At 28.0% G+C, this 15,867-nt stretch overlaps 1 long non-coding RNA gene across 4 annotated transcripts; it reads left to right on the top strand.

Annotated features, from left to right (window-relative positions):
* Positions 1-693: 693 nt before the first annotated feature.
* LOC115711990 (uncharacterized) lies at positions 694-15,484 on the top strand. Of its 4 annotated transcripts, XR_009687408.1 has the most exons (5): positions 694-940; positions 8,721-8,791; positions 8,898-12,953; positions 13,080-13,144; positions 14,144-15,483. It is a non-coding gene; the product is annotated as an uncharacterized LOC115711990 (long non-coding RNA). The 4 variants fall into 4 exon arrangements; XR_009687407.1 differs by having other exon boundaries at positions 8,898-13,144; positions 14,144-15,484; XR_009687406.1 differs by lacking the exon at positions 14,144-15,483 and having other exon boundaries at positions 695-940; positions 13,080-13,210.
* Positions 15,485-15,867: the final 383 nt, after the last annotated feature.

The raw sequence follows: 15,867 nt of genomic DNA, 5'->3' as shown, positions 1-15,867 counted from the left end.
GATTTTATTTTATAAAATTTCTGAAAAAAAATATATTTTTCAAAAAAAAGTTATTTTTTCTTGTGGATATTTATGCTTCTCACGCGTTAAAGAAAATTTGCTACTAAAAAATAAAAATATATTTATATTAGGATTAGGAAATTTTAAATGATGATTTTTATTTTATCTTAAGGAAAAGTAATAATTTTATTATTATTATATTTTGAGATAAAAAAGGTTATCTTTTTCTGTTATGACATAATATTTTTAAAAAATTATCCTAAATACACTAAAATTAGGAAAATTTGAATAGTGATTTTCATTTTATTTTTAAGGAAAAGTAATGATTTTATTATTATTATTATTTAAGAAAAAAATGTTAAATCTTTTTCTGTTATGACATAATATTTTAAGAAATTTTATCCTAAATACAATAATGATTTTTATTTTATTTTTTAGGAAAAGTAATGATTTTATTACTATTATTTTTTTTTAAAAAAAAAAAGTTAAATCTTTTTCTGTTATGACTCAATATTTTAAGAAATTTTATCCTAAATACAGTAGGATTAGGAAATTTTAAATAATATTATTTTAAGAAAATAAAATATATTAGGATTAGGAAATTTTAAATTTTAAAGTAAAAAAAGAGCCGTTCAGATGTCTCAACAGAATCTAATCTTGACTGTTCATTTAAGGCTGGACTTGTTATAAATAGTTGTCCAGCCTCTTTGGGTCTGATACTCTAGACTCTTCGTAAAAAGAAGAAGATGGATCTGACTCTGACTGTGTTCATTCATATCTGCAATTCAATTTCATATTCATCAATGTTTGTCCATATTCCTTTGTTGAATTGAACTTTGCTTGGTTTGTTCTGTGTTTATTATGCAGATTGCTTTGGATTGAGATCAATGTCAGCGACTTTGGGGTTGTGGTATGATTTTCCTGACCTTACTCTTTCACGGTAGGGTTATACTTAATCAAAACATAAATCTATAAACAGAAAGAAAAAGTTAAGCTTGATTATTGTTTTGTTTCTAACCTGATCAAATTTCTAACAATAGCACTTGCAATTGCCATTTTGTGCCTAACTTTATCGAGTGTCAAACAATAGGACTTGTTAAATATCAGCAAATTAAAAGTAGGAATGCAATGCAACCCTTAGAAAACCACAACACATGACATATGTGATTATTTTATTGTTACAATACACATCAACCACTCAAATCTTTTATTTTACTCACATTTACACAACACTTGTATATAGATCACACTCTTTAGGACACTCAAAGTTGGTTTACAGTCATTCTCGCTCTATCTTAGGGTTTTTGAATTAATTTTCATTCTAGGTGATCATCACAATTAAAATGATTTCTTTCAAATTCTTATTATTTAGTTGTCCTTACATGGTAGACACTACTTATATGTGCTTGTTCGATAATTTCAGGATATAAACTTTCGTAGCCTTCAATAATTTTTCATCGGATGTTTGACTTGACTTAGTTTTCTACTATTTTCAAGACTTTCTATTAGGTTTTGGTGAGGTTTTTGGTTTTACATTTTCTTAGCATTCATGTTGGTTTGGTAATTTCAGGAAGTATACTTGCATAGGCTTCAATAATCTCTAAACAAGCATTTAACCTGACCTAGTGTCCTAGTATTTTCAAGATTGTTTCTATCTTTATCATCTGCAGCGCAGGTCTTTGTGATTTTTGGTTTTTATATTTTCTTCAGGTTACTCAAATGATTTTTCTGGGATTTTCTACTTGCTCAATGGATTTTAGGCAAACTTTTTCTGGGAGCTGGTTAGAGATATCTTTTTGGGTTTTACATAGCATTTGCACTGTTTCATTTTGCCTCTCCTTTCTCTCGTTATGGTTTAAGTATTCAATTGTTTCTGTGTGTTTCTGGTACTACTGTTTTGGTGTTTTTGGTGGTAGCCAATAGTTTACCATAATTACTTGAGCGTTGTGCGTTTTTAAGTAGATGATGTAGACATACACGACCTTAGGGTATGACTTCCCTCTTGAATCTTCTTCTGAATAACCGACTTGTTTGGACTTGGGACAACATTGTGAGCATATTTTTTAAGGTTCTAGTTTTTAATGATCAACCATTGTGAATTGGTTTGGTTCTTTCTTGGTATAAGATCAGATTTTACAGCACTTTTTCAACTGTTGATTTACACTTGGGATCAATGTTGCATGTTTATTTATAAGCCCTTGGAAGATATATCTTATTGATCATACTTTTGCTGGCGGACTTGATTTTGATTTCTCCAAATGATTTTTTTTTTTATGTATATTTGCTTGCTGAATTAAATTTGTTCGGTATTGATATATCAACATTTGTGAATTCTTAGTTCTTCTGGATAGTTTTGTTTGTTTAAAGTATGGCTTTTGTCTATAGTTGAAATTTGTGTATTTTCTTTTTCTTTCATTTTTTTTTTAAACCAATTTCATTCAATTTTTCTGATTAGTTCCTTGCAATGTATTTTTTATTACCCTGTTTGCTTAAAGAAATTCAGCAAACATGACATTAATTCTTAGTACTGTTTTTCTTTTTTTAATAATGTTATATACATTTAAATTTGCTTAATCAGATTGATATATATTTTTTCGAACCATTAGAATTTTTTAGATTGAAGAATTAATTAGAAAAATGGTGCCATGAGAGTATGGTATAAATTGAAAAATAATCCTTTTTTTTAGGACTTGTTCAGTTTGTGTGAATATTATGTTACATTATTCAAATTGTCTATTCCTGTTTTCTTTTGGCTTTTGTATGATTTTCTGATAATTGTTACATATTGGCATATATATATATACTAGGTGAATGTACGTGCCGAGCCACGTATTATTAATTTCATTTAAGATTTTAGTCTTTTTAAGATTTTAAATATATTTTATTTTTAAAAATTACAAATTTTTTTCTTGAAAAAATTAAATATTTATATTTGAAATATCTTTATATATTTGAAATATCTTTATATTTGAAAAAATTAAAGATAGAAATGGTATTTTTGCTAAACCATGACACTTGAATCATCGGGGTGAATTAACACCAACCAATAAGAAAGAAAAAAAACAAAGAACGGTTTCAAGGTGGAGTATAGTGTTTAATATATGAGTTTGCACGATCAGATTTAGAACAATTACAAATAATGAGAAAGTAGATACAGAATTAAATCTAATCAAATTTAAATTTAAATGGTATATGATTTAGATATTTTTAATTAATCTATTTAATATTTAATAATTATTTAGTCAAAAAAAATATCTACAAACATCATAGTGAAAAAAATAATAACAATAAAAAAAATAGTTATCCTTATATGATAGAAAAATAGAAAAATTAAATTTTATCATCAATTAAAATTAATAATTATACCTGTATAATTAATAGATTAGAAAAAAGAGTAATGAACTATATTATAGATAGATATATAGATTATAGAGTGCAAACACTTTGGACTAATTTGATGACTCTCTATTGCCAAAAATTTATTGACATTAGAATAGAAAAGAAATTAATAAAGCAATTAAAAAGAATAACATCACATTATGAATCGGAATCAAAAAAATAAATATTTTTTTAAAAATAAATAAAAAAAATTATTAATATTCTCCTTATATAAGTTTGTTGGAGAGATATGTGGCTAAGATATTTTTTTAATTTAAAAATAGATTATTAATATTTAAAAGATTGTTTAATTTTTTGGTTTAATTATTGGGTTTATTTGTTAACGGGAGATCATAAATTTAACAGAATATTATATTCTGTTAAACTAAGAAATGCCGTTAGATAGACACTTTTAATATATAAAGATTTTTTTTAGAAAAGTTTCACGTTGGCATATTTAATTTTTCTAATTTGTGCAAAATTACTCAAATATTAGAAAATTGCTAGTTTTCAATCATTACTTAAACAAAATTTGGTTAATACATTTCAGTTATATTTACTAAATTTGGTCGATTTTTTTTTTGATAAAAAAGGAATACAGGATTATTTTTTTGTACTTTTAGAAACAAATTAAAACTAACATTTAAAATGAATGTTTCATGGAGTAGTTTTTCAATTTGTTTATTGTCAGGGTGTTTTTTCTTTTTTTGGCTTTTCTTAAAAAGACCACGTTTTTTCCATTTGAACTTAATTATATACATTTTTTTTTAATTTTCTTAAAAAAAATACCACATTATTTGTTATGGTAAAAACAACTGTTTTTTTTTTTTTTTTTTTTTAAATACTTATCTGTCTATTTTATATTATTACTTTTTTATATTTTTGAAGTTTTTTATACAGCGAAGAAATTATTATAGATCCATTATTATTTTTACAAATAACTTTTTCTAGTATTTTACAAATTTTGTTGTGTTTCAATTTTTATTTTTATAAAACATTTTTTTTAACAACTTATTTGTTTTGCAAGCTCTAGAACTATATGGAGCTTGATCCCTGTAAAGGGTATGTAGGCAACTTATTTTTGTAAGTTCAGCTCCATTTTTTTTTTTGTTTCTCTTTTTTTGTGAACAATGTAGAAGCAGCTCCAAAAAGTACTTTAATTTCGTTCGTTTCTAAGTATAAGGTTTGATATTTGGCCTTATCATTTTAGGCACTGGTTCGGTTTGATTGTAGGTTGGTTGTCTTAAAGATTCTTAGTGTCAGGTCAGATACTCGGTTGGGTCATTATATTTGGTTTGTTTCCCTGTAACATTTTATTTGTGCAGAACTTGACAAAACCTGTTCGTGAATAAAGTTTGGTTGGATCGTAGGTTGGTTGTTCTCAGTAATGAGTTAGATTTTTTTCTTTTAACAATATCTTAGGTTTATTTCCTGTTAGCTTTTGGTGTGTGTAGAGCATTAGAACACCTAGTAAGGTCAGATACTACAACTCCATCAACTATTGATTTTTACTTGGTCCCTTGCATGTTTATCTGCTCTCGTACATTTATTTCTCATATCTTGTATTGTTTCCTTTTGTATACTTGGATGCAGGCCCGTCTTAAGAAAGGCCTAGGGCGAAATTTGAAATGAGGCTTTTTTATATAAAAATTTAAAATAAATTTTAATTAAATTTTGACACAATATCAATTTTAATTTTTTTGTTTAACGTAAACTAACTTAATCAAGTAATATTTAATTATTAAGAGCATATTTATTAAAGTGTTATATATTTTAACACATTTGAAAGAAAAAAAAATAATGTGTTTAAATTATATATTTTTAAAACAATAGATAATAAATACACATTTTATTTTATTATTAATAATATCGTTCAAATATTTTAAAATTTATAAAGAACTTTAATACATTTTTTATACGTTATTTATTTATGAAATGCTATGTAAGGCTTGCATTTAACAAATAACTAGTCTAAAAGATGACTGAAAAGGCTTGCATTTAACAAATAACTAAAGTCTAAAAGATGACTGAAAAGGCTTGCATTTAACAAATAACTAAAGTCTAAAAGATGACTGAAGAAGGGATCGAACCCACAACCTCAATGCCAACAAGCCCCAATTACCAATTATGCCATACGTTTTTCATGTAATTTATTGAGTTAAATATTTATATATTATATGTTTTATTTATTTTTATATGTATATATATCAATTTTAATTTTTTCGGGGCCTCTAAAATTGTGGGGCCTGGGGCCGAGGCCCCGGCTGCCCTACCCTTTGGCCGGCCCTGCTTGGATGTCTTTGTCCTTATCCGTGGTTTCCTTTTTTTCCATTTTCTTTTCCTAGCTCTGTGGGTTGAAAATATTCTAGCTCTCTTTGGGTTGTTTTCAGTTTGTTTCAATTTTTTTCAAAATGGTTGCTTTTTTCCATTTTGGATTATCATAGATTTTAATATCGTTACATTTTTTTGGGACTATAGTGCTGTTATTTCACATTTATGGTATGTTTTTCCTATTTTGGTGTTAGGTTATTTTTAGTATTAATTTTAGAATAAGTTTAGTATATTTTTAATTTAGTTTTAATCGTGTTTGGAGTAATTTTACGTTTGTTATCTTTTATTTTTGTAGATTTAAAAAAGAAGAAAATTAGAAAATATCAAAGAAATAAGATGAAAAAAAGATAAAAAAAATCTCACAAAAAAATGATATGTAAAATAGAGAAAATTGTGCAAGAAAATAAAGCTGAAACTTCAAGCCTGAATTCGACTATGTTTTGATTAGATTTTGGAAAAAGTAAAAGCATAAAAGTTCTAGATCTCTCTTTTATCTTTCTGGAACATCTTAAATCGTCCAATTCCGAGCAATATCGAGAGAGTTATGACTAAAATACTATCAGTTGACGCAGCAAAAAACTCACCTCCTCTTCTAATCCTATGCAGAATAGCTTTTCTAATTCTTGAGAATAGGTTTTTTTTCTTCAAACGATTTTTATTTTATTTATTATTTTTTGGCTATAAAAGAAGTGGACTTTAATAGTTTTGGAGAGAGAATTCAAAAGCAATTTTAGAGCAAAATACTAAGCACGAATTTCAGAGATCAACTGCAACACTGGAGGCATTCTTCAGAGAGTTTTCAGCATTCTTTTTTTCTCTATTTTCTTTTCTTTCTTAAAGTTAATGTGTGTGATTTTGCTTCCATGAACATGTGTAGCTAAACACTTGATTAGGGTTAGATAGATATTGTTTGATATTGCTTTATGGTATTAATATGATTTATTTTTCCCCCAGTTTCTATGTATTCTATTTCATTGGTGCTTAACTACTTTTAATTGCTTGATCACCAATTAACTGTCTATGATTTTGATGCGAGATCTGAGAAGTGAGTGTTAATTATGCTTTAGTGAAATAGAACTAATTTCGATATAGGACTAGAGTACCTATATGGTTTAGATAGCTTATAAGGTTTCTGTGTTTAATGTCTGTTGCATGTTAAATTTACCACGAGAGTAGAAAGTTTGCATGTGATGGAGATTTATATATCTAAGAAGACTGTAAATTACCTTAGTAAACCTGCTATTGCATAGAAATTGATAATAGGGAGATAATCATATTAGGCCATAATCAACTATAAACTAGGGCTTCGATTTTAATTGTTTCTATTGATTATGGCCTAATATGATTTGCTTCCTATTATCAAATTCTATGCAATAGCAGGTTTACAAAGGTAATTTATAGTCTTCTCAGATATATAAATCTCAATTACATGCAAATTTTCTACTCTCGTGATAAATTAAACATGTAACAGGCATTAAACACGAAAACCCTATAAGCTATCTAAACCATACAGGTTTCCTCATCCTATATCAAAATTTAGTTCTATTTCACTCTAGCATAATCGACACTCACTTCTCAGATCTCGCATTGAAATCATAAAATAGTTAATTGATGGCCAGACAATTAAAAGTAATTAAGTACGAATGAAATAGAATATACAGAAATTGGGAGACAATAAATCATATTAAAACCATAAAACAATGTCAAACAACATCCATCTAAACCCTAATCAAGTGTTTAAGCTACTCATGTTCATGGAAGCAAATCACACAAATTAACTTTAAGAAAGAGAAGAAGAAGATAGAGAATAAAATAATGCTGAAAACTTTCTGCAGAATGCCTCAAGTATTGACTTCTGTCTCTAAAATTCGTAGTGAAACCTACTTCTTTTATAGTCAAAAAATGATAAAATAAAATAAAAATCGCTGAGAAAGAAAACCTATTCTGCTTATGATTAGAAAACTTATTCTGCTTAAGATTTGAAGGGGTGGTGAGTTTTCTGCTGCGTCGACTGATAGTATTTTGGCCATAACTCCCTCGATATTGCTCGGAATTGGACGATTGAAGATGTTCTAGAAAGATAAAAGAGAGATCTAGAACTTTTCTATTTTGACTTTTTCCAAAATCTAATCAAAACATAGTCGAATTTAGGTTTGAAGTTTCAGCTTTATTTTCTTACACAATTTTCTCTATTTTATAAATCTTCTTTTTGTGAGGTTTTTTTATCTTTTTTTTTCATCTTATTTTTTTGATATTTTCTAATTTTTTTCTATTTTAAATTTACAAAAATAAAAGATAAAAAATATAAAATTACTCCGAACACGAGTAGAACTAAATTAAAAACACACTAAAAATTAATTTAAAAATAATACTAAAAACAACCTAACAGTTTTATATGTGCTATTTATATATTTCAAAGTAAATCTTAGATATATAAGACTTTTTTCAAGTATTAGTATAGTTTTCTTTTTTTTTTTTAATGGTTACTTCCCTTTATGGTTTTTTTTTTTTTTTGTTACTTCCCTTTCTAGTTTCTATGTTATTTCTTAAAGATCACGAAAAGAGTTGAAGGCTCTGCTATATTTTCTATTTGGTGTGGTTGGATTGTGAAGGAGTAGTTTCCATTACATATCTCTTACTCATGTATGCACTACTTAATATGCTGTTTCATACCATATTCTTTTTGTTTGATATTATTAGGCCTAACATTTTCTTAAACTACTTTTCATATAATGCTATACCTTAAGCATCCATCAGTTTTAGAGATTTTTCTAGGGTTCTCCGATTAAAAACTTTGTGAACTTGCAACAACATTGTGAACTTGTTTTGTTAGAATCTCGATTTTATGAATTAACTCATTAGTAGGAACTAGACACTAGTTTGGCTTGATTGTAAGTTTTTTGTCTCAGCGTGAGGTCAGATTTTCTGTTCTTTATCACTGAGCGGTCGTTTAATGGCCTTAGCTGGATCAATGTCTTTGGTTTATTCTCCGTAACATTTCATTTGTGCAGAACATGACAACACCTAATTTTTGAACAAAGTTTGGTTGGATGGATGGTTGGTTGGTTATTCTCAGTATGAGGTCAGAAATTTGATTTGGATTAATATATTTAGTTTATTTCCTGTAACTTTTGATGTATGCAGAGCATTACAACTGCTGATTGTGTACTACTATTTTTCGATGTAAGGTCAGATATTACAACTACTGATTTACACTTGGGAAGGTGCATATTTATATGTATGAGTTTTAGTTCATAATTTTGATGGTGTTCTAGCTTTGACTGACTGGTTTTTTAGGCTGCAATTGTTTTCATGTTGCAATCCTCTTTTTTTACTCGGCGAACTGTTAGAATTGCTGAAATAAATCTTGGGTTATGATTTATTGTTGACATAAGTAATTCATGCTTCCCCTGTTTTTAGTTGCTTAAAAATATTTAGGAAATCTTAGATTAGTATTAATAATGCCTTTCATGTAAATTTGTTAAATTAGATTGATATTTACTTACTTATTTTACGATAGGAAACTTATAAAGATAAATGACTAATTTAAAATGTGATTCTTTTATTGTAAGCACTCAAATCTTTTATTTTAGTGACATTTATTTTACACCACACTTGTATATATAGTACACTTTAACACACACTTTTTGGGACACTTTTTTTTATACTCTCACCCTTTTTAGAACACACTTGTTGGTACATACACCTTCAGCTACTCCAGGCCCCTATTATACTACTCAAAGTTTGTTTACACTGATTCTCGCTCTCTTTTAGGGTTTTTGTATTAATTTTTTTTTTCTAGGTGATCATGACAATTAATGATTTCTTTCAAATTCTTATTTAGTTGTCCTTAGTTTTCTACTATTTTCAAGAGTTTCTATTAGATTTTTGTGAGGTTTTTGGTTTTACATTTTCTTAGTATTTCCACTCTTGCATTTGACTTAGAGATATCTTTCTGGGTTTTACATAGCATTTCTGCTCTTGCATTTGCCTCTCCTTTCTCTCGTTGTATTTTAAGTATTCAATTGTTTCCATGTGTTTCCGGTACTATTGTTTTGGTGTTTTTGGTATATTCTTTCTCCTTAGATGATGAAGGAGTATATTGTGGGTTGCTGACCCTGGATTGTGAAAAAGGTGTAAACTATTTGTTTCGTTTCATATTTAATTTTCCTTGCTCAATTGTATGCATGCTCCTTCGCAACATTTGCATTTTGTTTGATCTTTTCAGGCTTTCAACTTTCCTGAACATCAACTTGATTACTTTGGATTTATTTAAAAAAATCACTTAAAACTTTGGAGGGGATGTTGTATTAATATTCAAGGTCTATTATAATTACTTAAGGGCTGTCTGTATTTATGATTTCTATACACGACCTTGGGGTATGAATTCCATCTTGAGTTTCTCGAATCTTCTTCTAAATAACTAACTTGTTTGGACTAGAAACAACATTGTGGGCAGGTTTTTTAAGATTCAAGTTTCTAATGATCAGCCATTGTGAATTGGTATATCTTATTAGAGCACTTTCAACTGTTGATTTACACTAGGGATATATCTTATTTTTGATATTTTTGTTGGCAGACTTGATTTTGATTTCTCTGAATGAGTTTTTTTATTTGTTTGATGGTGTCCTAGCTTTGGTTCAAACTGATTGGTTTTTATACTGCACTTGTCTCGGTGGAGTTTTAGACTTGCTGATAGAAGTTCGTTTGGTAGTGATATATCAAACATTTGTGTATTCTCTCTTCTTTTGGATGGTTTTGTTTGAAAGTATATTTACTTTTTGTCTATAGTTGAAATATGTGTATTCTCTGTTCTAGATGGTTTTGGTCTATAGTTGAAATTTGTGTATTTTTCTTTAAACCAATTATATATATCTTGATAACTGTATCAGTGATTTAAAAGTTATTTATTTTTAAGTTTTGTATTGTAATTATTATTATTATTAATTAATTAACAATGCCACAATGGTACGATGAGAGTGGTATAAATTGAAGTAACTTTACTTACAATCATTTTTTTAGGACTTGTTCAGTTTGTATTGGCTTTATCATTACTTGAACAAAATTTAGTTATCACATTTCATTTATGTTTACGACATATGTGATAAACAATTTTCTTAGGCCAAAAGGTTCAGTAAGCTTTATTTAAAAATGGAGGATCAATCTGTTAAAAGAAGAATGCAGGATTATCCTTTTTTGTACTTCCATGGGTGAGATTTTGAATGTTTCAATTTGTTTTTTGTCAAACAATTTTTTTTTTTCTTTTTTTCTAAAAAAGACCACGTTTCTTCCATTTTAACATAATTATATACATTTTTTATTTTGTAAAAAAAATACCACATTAAATAATACTGCAGATTGATATATTTATTTTTTCAATATATATTAAGTGCTTTAATTTATGTTATTCAATTTGAAATCAAAATGGGGTGAATTTGTTATGATTAAAACAACGGATTTTTTTTAATACTTATCTGCCAATTTTGTATGATTATTTTTTGTTTATTTTCTTTAAAGTTTTTTACACAGCAAAGAAATTATTATAGATCCATTATTATTTTTACTAATAACTTTCTCTTACAATTTTTATTTTGTGTTTATGAAATATTTTTCTAACAACTTATTTGTTTTGCAGGCTCTAGAACTACATGGAGCTTGATCCCTGTAAAGGGTATGTAGGCAACTTATTTTTATAAGTGCAGCTCCAATTTTTTTATTTTATTTTTTTCTTTCTGAACAATGCAGAAGTAGCTCCAAAAAGTACTTTAATTTCGTTGGTTTCTCAGTATAAGGTTTGATTCTTGGCATTATCATTTTAGGCACTGGTTTGGTTTGATTGTAGGTTGGTTGTATTAAACTATTAGTGTCAGGTCCGATGCTCGGTTTGGTTCTTTATCTTTAGTTTATTTCCCTGTAACATTTTATTTGCATTTGACGTAGGTTTCTTGTTTTCAATAATGAGTTAGATTTTTTTCTTTTAACAATATCTTAGTTTTATTTCCTGTTAGCTTTTGATGTGTACAACACTTCAACACCTAGTAAGGTCAGATACTACAATTCCATTAAATGTTGATTTTTGCTTGGTACATTGCATTTATCTAGTTTTCTTTGGGTTGTTTTCAGTTTGTTTCAATTTTTTCAAAATGGTGGTTTTTTCTTTTTTGGATTATCATTGCATCTGTACTCTTACATTTACATTTACCTCTCATTTTTTGTGCTGTTACATTTTTTTTGGGCGATCTAGAATATGTTGTAAAAGTGAACAGGTTGGTGGTGTAATCTAATAAGATTTTACGCATAAATTTTTGATTGGCATTGGATTTAGACATGTGGCCTTTGGGTATGTGTTCCAGCTTTCAAGTCTATTGAGGTTTTTTTTCTCTTTTTTCTGAACAATGCAGAAGTATACTCGAGTTAGATAAATTTATTTTAAATTTTTTAGTGATTAGTTTTATAAGTACTCATTTTTTTCTCTTTCAATAATATATCTATTATATTTAAAACTTCTATTTACATTTTTCTTATATAATTGGTAGTGAAATTATGTATCTTTATGCAGTGCACACCAACGCTTATGAACTCGTTTGATTCTCCATATAGTTCTTCTAATTATTTGTGGTTATGGATCTGACCCATTCCTTAATGCTTTATTAATATCTTAGGTATATATTTGTATCTTTGTTTTGTTTCCTTGTAACATTTTATTTGTGCAGAACTTGACAACCTAGGTTCGTTAACAAAGTTTGGTTGGACCGTAGGTTGATTGTTCTCAGTAACAAGTTAGATTTTTTTTTCCTTTTTAACAATATCTTAGGTTTATTTCCTGGTAGCTTTTGATGTGTTGAGCATTAGAACACCTAGTTGTGACTTGGTTTGGTCTCTCTATATTTTTCTTGTCTTGGTGATTTTGGGTGATTTAGAATACATTTTAAAGGTGAATAGGTTGGAGTCATCTAATATGGTTTACACAAATTTTTTTATTGCCATTGAATTTCAGCATGTGGCCTTGGGTATTTATTCCAACTTTCGTGTTTGTTTAATTTTCTTCTGAATAAACTGCAGAGTTGGGCTTGGAACAACATTGTAAATTTGTGAGCAAAGTTTGGTTGGATCGATGGTTGGTTATTCTCAGTTTGAGGTTAGAAATTTGATTTTGATCAACATCTTTGGTTTATTTCCTGTAACTTTTGATGTGTGCAGAGCATTACAACTGCTGATTGTGTACTACTATTTCTCGATATAAGGTCCGATATTACAATATCTTCAATTATTGATTTACACTTGGAAAGTTTCATGTTTCTTTGTATGCATTTAGTATATTCGATTTTTATCTGAATAAGTTTTTGTTCATGTTTTTGATGGTATCGTAGCTTTGGCTCGAACGGACTGGTTTTTAAGGCTGCAATTGTCTTAGCTTGGGTTATTGTTGACATAAGTAATTTTTGCTTCCCCCGTTTTTAGTTGTTTAAAAGTATTAATGTTAATAATGGTATTACTGTAACTTTGTTAAATTAGATTGATATTTATTTATTTAACGATAGTAAACTTAAAAAGATAAAATGAACTAATTTAAAAAGAATGATGCAATGATAAAATGTTATAAATTGAAGTGACTTTCATATAATTGTTTATATGATAGAATGTAAGAACAATGTTGCATAATGCTAGCCTTCTTATCATGTATGAAATTGGGTAATTATTTCAGTTATATATGCTTAATGATACAACATACATAAATCTTATCATATTCTTTATACACAAGAAAAGAGTTTTATTGGGAAAAATTTGAGTTGGTCACAATTGTTTTAAATTTTAGAATGGATCAATTTTTGTCTGATTGAAAAAAATATATGTTGTTTAAACTAAAATGAACCTATGTAAATTAATGCATTATTTCATGAGATATATATTCACATACATGTATTGGAAATTATTACTAATATTAATTATAACAAACATTCAAAATTTACTTGTCATTTTTTATACTTTTTTTTTAATTCAATAATTTGTATATATGTAAAACTTATCAATTTATTTTCATAAGTATTTCTCCCATAAAAACAAAAATCAATACAATTTGTATTGATTGTCCATAAGTATAGCTATATTCAAAGGAAGATGCTAAAAATATACCATGATAAATTTGATACAAGTTATTATTGTTTATACCGAAATTATTTTATATTATTATGAAATTCAATATAATTAGTTACTAAGTAGTAATATCTTTTACAGGGAGAAACCAAAAGTATCTATAATATTTTATTGTTGGAAATTATTTTACTAGTATGTTGATTAACACCCTAAATATAAACTTCTAAAACAATTGATAAATTAAACACATATAAAGTATGAGAAACCTTACATTGGGTGCAGCGGAATAATATGTCTCCTTCTATTTAGATCTCTAACCCTTGTATCATTTCTGTCGCAGAGTATTATCAAGATCTGAACCTGGATCTCTTTCTCTCCTTTCTTTAGTGTTGAATCTCCTTCTTGCTGAATGTCTTTCTTCACGATCTTCCTCACTATGATTGAGGTATCACTTGCTGTGTGTGGGCACTACTCTATCACTAAGAGGTTCGAAATTTATAAGAGAGAAGAAAGAGGTGAAGGTGGCGGCTAGGTATAGAGAGAAGGCTCAGGTTTTTCTCTGAAGGAAACAAGATGTGAAAGTGTTGTATTTCCTGAAGCCTTCACTATCTATTTATAGCATACCACCTAGGGTTAGGTTTGAATTATTTGGCATTAAAATAATAAAAATATCAGATGATACTCCCTATAAAAGTGGCCGGCCATGGCATTATGGATTTGGGCTTCACTTTTTACAATTTTGCTGTTTTATCATTTCTTCATCTCATTTTCTCAAAAATGCCAATTTTCAAATTCAACCATTTAAATGTCAATTCTAACTATTTAATAACTATAAATAATTATTAAATAATATTGTCATTTATCATATTTATTAATTGAACCATACAAAGTATCTTAATTAACAAATATGCCCTAAAAACTTTCTTTACCATTCGCCCTTACTTAGTGAAAAATTCACAAATAGACATAGTCTAATTTGAGAATTATAATTGATTAATCAAAACCAATTAAATGAGTCTTACAAGTAATATTGTCTCAACTAGTGGGGGACCATGATTTTATTAAACCGAGCTTCCAATAAGTAGATCAAGAATTTATAACCTAAATTCACTGACTTATTAATTTTTCGTTGAATCCACGCATAAAACTTAGAATCGCACTCTCAGTATATAGAACGCTCTATATGTTCCACCATATAGACACGTCATTTGTTATCCATTGTTATAATCCTAATTTGATCAATGATCCTCTATATGAATGATCTACACCGTAAAGGGTTTAAATTACCGTAACCGAATTTACCAAGTAAATTTCCTAACTTATTAATTGCTTATTGAATCTACACTTAGAACTTGGAATTGCAGTCTCAGTCATATAGAACGCTCTATATGTTCCACGATATAAATACGCTATTAATTATCCATTGTTATAATCCTAATTTGATCAATGACCCTCTAATAGATGATCTACATTGAATAGGACTAAATTACCGTTACACCTTCAATGTATTTTATCCTTAAAACACTTGGCTCCGTATAAATGATATTTCAGCGAAGTGAAATGAGATCTCAACCATTTATCTCTGTTTAGCCAAGCTCGAAGGATATCATCGTTTCACTTCTAAATTCCTATAGAAGTTATAGACTCTATATTTATGTTAGCGCTCCCACTCAATTATACTATCATGTTCCCAAAATATACGCATCACCCTGACCAGAAAGTAGGCTTAACGAACAAATAAAAAAACATGTATAATATTCTTGAGATCGAACCTAACCATATTAGGATTAAGATCATTTGATCTAGGATCAACATGTGATATTGAATTGAATAGATATTACGGTAAATTTTAACAAATCTAATCAAAGTTCAATATCGGTCCCTTCCGTTGTATATTCCATACATCCGATACTGGTAAACTTTGCTAATGCCCTGGAAAGTACATAACACTTATCCAAGGTGTAAGAATACCTATCACTGATTATCATGTCAGTCTAAATCCAGTGAACTGACAAATCAGGGAATAAACTTTCGAACATATAATCAAGATTATATTCCACTGTG

This window comes from Cannabis sativa, chromosome 4 (assembly GCF_029168945.1).
Source record: "Cannabis sativa cultivar Pink pepper isolate KNU-18-1 chromosome 4, ASM2916894v1, whole genome shotgun sequence".
Classification (NCBI taxonomy): Eukaryota; Viridiplantae; Streptophyta; class Magnoliopsida; order Rosales; family Cannabaceae; genus Cannabis; species Cannabis sativa.
This window is presented reverse-complemented; position numbering and strand designations above follow the sequence as displayed.